The 5,561-nt window shown below is 33.8% G+C and overlaps 3 non-coding genes across 3 annotated transcripts; 2 read left to right on the plus strand and 1 right to left on the minus strand.

Annotated features, from left to right (window-relative positions):
- Positions 1-1,773: 1,773 nt before the first annotated feature.
- On the plus strand, positions 1,774-1,863 carry Trnai-uau (transfer RNA isoleucine (anticodon UAU)). The gene is given in 2 exon segments: positions 1,774-1,811; positions 1,828-1,863. It is a non-coding gene; the product is annotated as a tRNA-Ile (tRNA).
- Positions 1,864-3,239: 1,376 nt separating this feature from the next.
- On the minus strand, positions 3,240-3,329 carry Trnai-uau (transfer RNA isoleucine (anticodon UAU)). The gene is given in 2 exon segments: positions 3,240-3,275; positions 3,292-3,329. It is a non-coding gene; the product is annotated as a tRNA-Ile (tRNA).
- Positions 3,330-5,471: 2,142 nt separating this feature from the next.
- On the plus strand, positions 5,472-5,561 carry Trnai-uau (transfer RNA isoleucine (anticodon UAU)). Its single transcript is given in 2 exon segments — positions 5,472-5,509; positions 5,526-5,561. It is a non-coding gene; the product is annotated as a tRNA-Ile (tRNA).

The following is a 5,561-nucleotide window of genomic DNA, read 5'->3' on the forward strand; positions in this document are numbered from 1 at the left end:
TGTAGTTTTATTTGAGCCTTCTTTCTTTTTACTACAAATTTCAACACGCCTAAATTTATGGATTTCATGAACTGCAGGAAATTCCTTTTAAAATTATGGAACTGATAAGATTTATAATTAATTGGAAATAACCATGAGGTAACTCGTTAATCTTCCATGAAAGAAGAGTAGTGTAGCAATAGGTTAATGTCTGTAAATCCAGCCATTTAAAAAATCCTAATATTCTTAGCTACTTTGTTATGCTTAGGTATTTCACTGAGTTATCTGAAAAGTCAGATTCCGATATTTACTTCTGTCTTTTCCTTTGAATGTGAGCAAAACTTCCATATCATAAGTGTATGCCTCTTCGAGTATAAGAAAAAGTTTATACTTTTGCAATTGATACTTTTAACAGAATAAAAAATAAAATGAAAGCTCTTGTTTTTAAGCAGCATTGAGTCTAGTATGTCACGAAATCAAGCAGTACTTAGACAACAGTGTCTGAGCCATGCCGAGGTACAGATCCTGTAAGGTCCGAGACAGGGAATTTAATTTCGATCTTCCTATGGAATTCCAGAACCTTTAAAGCCATCAGATTTGATAGCAAGTTTCGACCCACGTTGAAGGGACTTTGGCAAAGTTCTGTTCTTTCTTTTGGCTTGGCTTCTTTATTAGAAATATCTGCACGCAGTGTGATTTAGAGACCGTACTCGTATGAAGGATGTGGGATTAAAGAAGATTTATAACAAATGATAGATATTGAACATTTAACTATAACTCTTGCGTACTTCAGACGTCAAAGTTGCTCTGAAACAGTCGCAAATTCGAGGGTCAATGGATTTGATCAGCTTTTCTTTGTAATTTGTAGTTGGTATATCCCTCCTTTCTTGGAGAAGCTTATAGGAACGTTAGAGACCTGACGAAGTGAGGGATCTGCTATAATGAGCATCATCGTTGACAAGATACAACCAATAAATTTTCAAACCAATGAGTTGTTACAAACCTGCTTTCAGCCACGTTAATAAAAGAACAGGCAACATTCAATAACTGGGAATGTATTGCTAAGCAATTACACTTTAAAATAGACTGCAACTCGAGTCAAAATGGTTTCAATGGTTACCTAGTTTATGTAAAATCAGTTATTTCCTTAGGCCCAGTACAAAAAAATCTTGTTTTATATATATATATATATATATATATATATACATATATATATATATATATATATATATATATATATATATATATAATATATATTATATATATATATATATATATATATATATATATATATATATATATATATATATATATATATATATAGTATATATATATATATATATATATATATATATATATATATATATATATTATATATATATATATATATATGTGTGTGTGTGTGTGTGTGTGTGTGTGTGTGTGTGTGCAGATAAGCACATAATTATTTTCAATTAGAAACAATGAAAAATGGTTAAGAAAAATACTATCATTATTATTTTCATAAATGATGTAATGATATCTTTACTTCCAGAAAATATATATATATATATATATATATATATATATATATGATATGTATGTATGTATGTATGTATGTATGTATGTATGTATGTATGTATACCAGTTGCGCAGATAAGCAAACAAATGTATGCATTCGGTATCTTATGTATTACAGTGAAGCAGTTTGATTCGGATGCTGAGGATTTTTAATCATTTTCCAGAGCAAAGGAACCCGACGTGATATACAGCAAAATCTCGATCCACTTGCGCTCCTTTGTCGTCCTCAGATGTGTCCCAGTGGCGCAATCGGTTAGCGCGCGGTACTTATACGACAGTGTCTGAGCCATGCCGAGGTTGTGAGTTCGATCCTCACCTGGGACAGAACCTTTAGAACCCTAGACAGCTGTTGTAGAACACGAACCTTTCATTGGGCGGTGCCTTAGATACCAAAGAGGTATTAGGCGGTAGTGGGACAGATCCTTTCGGACCTACAAAGAAAGCCTCAGTTTAAATATACTTTTTCCAACAAAGGGACAGAAGGAAATCAATCTTTGTGTCGTGATGAATCTTTTACTTTTTATAAATAAAAGTCATGATGTAAGAGTATGAGCTTCAAGAGAAATATCTCGCACCCAAGAGGAATAATAATCAATAGGTGTTTCATCCCTGACAAATCAAGCACTTCGAGTGTAGAAGACGTTATCTGACGTTTTTTTCCAAACCAGGCAATGGTTCGAAAACTGCTGGAACGACTTTCAGTTGTAATCCCTTGTGGGTGTGAGTTATTTCCAAGTTACAGTATATATATATATATATAATATATATATATATATATATATAATATATATATATAATATATATATATCTATATATATATATATATATATATATATATATAATGCGTGTGTGTATGTGTGTGGTTTGCTCGCGAGTCAATTTTTGTCACTTGAACAAATATTATCTTTAATATTCACAGGTGTCCGCCAAAAATATCGTTTAATATCTAAATCCTTGTAACTTGGGAATGACTTTATTCTGTCTGGCATGAAACGCCTATTGATTATAATTCCTCTTAGTGTGAGATACTTCTCTCGAAGCTCATACTCTAAAATCATGTCGTATATTAATAAAAACAGAAAGGATCTTCTCCACAGAGGGATCGATTTCCCCCTATCCGTTTGTTATCAAGATTTCATTCAAACCCAGCATTTCTTTGTAGGTCTGAAAAGATCTGTCCCTTATACCACCTAATTCCTCTATGGGATCTAAGGCACCGCCCAGTGAAAGGCTCCTGTTCTACCAACGCGGAATTAGAGGAATTTATTTCTGATGATAGAAATTCATTTATCGATATAATGTGATTCGGATCCCACAATAAGCTGTAAGTCCCTTTGCTAAGTGACCATTTGGTTCCTAGCTACGCAAAAATATCTAATCCTTCGGGCCAGCCCTAGGAGAGCTGTTAATCAGCTCAGTGGTCTGGTAAAACTAGGCTATACTTAACTTTTCTCTACAGCCACTGTCTGGCGTGGCTGAAAGTTTCATTGGCCACGGCTAGTACAGCATCATAAGCTGCACAGAAAACACGATTGCACCGAAGATTTTTGTTTTTTTACTTGGAACTTGAGTGTTTATCGAAGATTTTGAGGATTCCTCACGTAAGTTTTCAAAGTTTCTTCTTACCGCCTACGGTCTCGTATGTTTGGTTCTGTATAAGTCTCGAACCTCGGGCCATTACTGACTGGTATTAAAGGTTCTGTCCCAGGTGAGGCTCGAACTCACAACCTCGGCATGGCTCAGACACTGTCGTATAAGTACCGCGCGCTAACCGATTGCGCCACTGGGACACATCTGAGGACGACTAAGGAGCGCAAATGGATCGAGATTTTACCGTATATTAGTATATCGGGTTTCTTTGCTCTCAAAAATTATTAAAAATTCTCATCATCCGAATCAAACTGCTTCAAGGTAATACATAAGATACTGATTGCAGGCAGTTGATTATTTGTATGTGAAATTGGAATATTATTATTCTTTTTGTTGTTGTTGAAAGTAAAGATATCATTGCATTAATTATGAAAATAATAATAATAGTACTTTTTATCATTATTTTCATTGTTACTAATTGAAAATAATAATCATGTGCTTACGTTTTATCATGAATATAGGAAGGAAATAAAAGAGAGAAATAAAGAGGATAGAATTCTAATGAAATATGTAAATTTGCAGATACCTTAATACAACGTGACTAGGGTAGATGTTAGTACATATACCTATTGACTTCTGTTCCTGAATGTGTTTAAATCAGGATCCAGTGACGAATTCACTTGGGGCGTAGTACTTATCCAACATCCTCTGTGCCATGACGAGCTTGAGACAAAACCTTTAGAAACAGGTGCACGGACTGGGAGTTTGATCAGCACCTGGGAAAAATCCTTTAGAACACGAAACATACTGGGAGTTCATTTGTCACTCGAATATAACACATAAATCATCCGAGTTCAAACTAATCCTCCGAAAAAAAGAACCTCCGAAACCATGTGACAGAAGCCGAGTTTATTCTCTACCTCAGAGATCTCTGTCGACTAAGTATGTATATTATAGTCAAACGTTTGGACATGGACAAGGCTGGAATTCTGTACTTGATATCGTGGGTTCTGCATGTCCTTCAAGCAAAAATTTAATTAATTCCTCTGATTGAGGGTTCATTAGGTTATGTTGCCCTAATGAAAACTGTACTTATACTTGGGTCAACAAACTAAATACTTTGTCTAAAGCGAAAATACAAGTCACCCTTAGTATTCAAATCCTGAGGTTAGGAGCTCGAAACCATTCCCAAACCTTCAGCTCTTAAATTTTGTACCTCGGCAAACACAGAACTTACACTTTGCTTTAGAATCCTTTTTTTATGGGATGAAAATCAAATCTTAATGTTGTCTGTCGTGGATGAAAAGTAGGCTCACATATTTTGTCAAATTATCTACTCCCAGAGTTCTAAGGTCTGTCCCTACCAAAATTTAGATTCATTCGCTGTACAACTATAAATATCTTAATTGGGGAAAGAATTAAGACTTCCAGTCTGAGGGTTCTGAATGTTCTTTAATAAGGATGGATCGAATTTTCTATGCAGGGACCATGTCCCTTATAATATAAACACCTGATATAAAAGTAATACAGATTCGTTAACCAGTTGATTGATAAAAAAAGAAACTTTGAAAATAAGGTTTAATAATTACTTGATATTTTATTGTAATAAAGTTTTATATATTCTATATTAAAGAAGAAACACGATTATCTATGGAGCCGTTGTCAATTGCATAAAGATATATATACACGTATATGAATAAAGGTAATGCCACGGAGGAGACTCTTCCCTTAATTAAAGAGTCGTTAAGACCGAAAGATCTCGACAGTTCTCTGTTTTCATTTTCCTCTGTGGCATTGCCTTTATTTATACATAGCATCACGTTTTATGTAATTCGTGATCACGTTATTCATACACGTATATGTATGCATAAATTCATGATAAACATAATTATATATATATCCACACACACACACACACACACACATATATATATATATATATATACATATACACATGTATATATATACATATATACCATGTATTATTACATTGTCTTATAATATATATTATAAATATATAATCTAAATATATATATATATATTATATATAATATAAATATATAATTATATATCTAATATATATATATATAATATACTATATATATAATATATTATATAATTAAGATTGGATAGGTGTATACGCGTATGTATGTGGTAGTGCATGCCTGAATAAATTGCAAAAGTATGAAAAGAAAACAAGTGACAGAGAATAAAAAAAAAGGAACTCGAGTGAGGAAGGACGCTTGATGCTCGTGCTAAATAATCCCTCGGCACAATGGAGCTGATAATTGTATAGTTACTACTTGTCGGTCCACTCCAGTTCATAAGTAGCTGAAGGCCAAGTCCCAGTGGCGCAATCGGTTAGCGCGCGGTACTTATACGACAGTGTCTGAGCCATGCCGAGGTTGTGAGTTCGATCCTCACCTGGGACA

The sequence above is a fragment of the Macrobrachium nipponense genome, chromosome 37 (genome assembly GCF_015104395.2).
Source record: "Macrobrachium nipponense isolate FS-2020 chromosome 37, ASM1510439v2, whole genome shotgun sequence".
NCBI lineage: Eukaryota > Metazoa > Arthropoda > Malacostraca > Decapoda > Palaemonidae > Macrobrachium > Macrobrachium nipponense.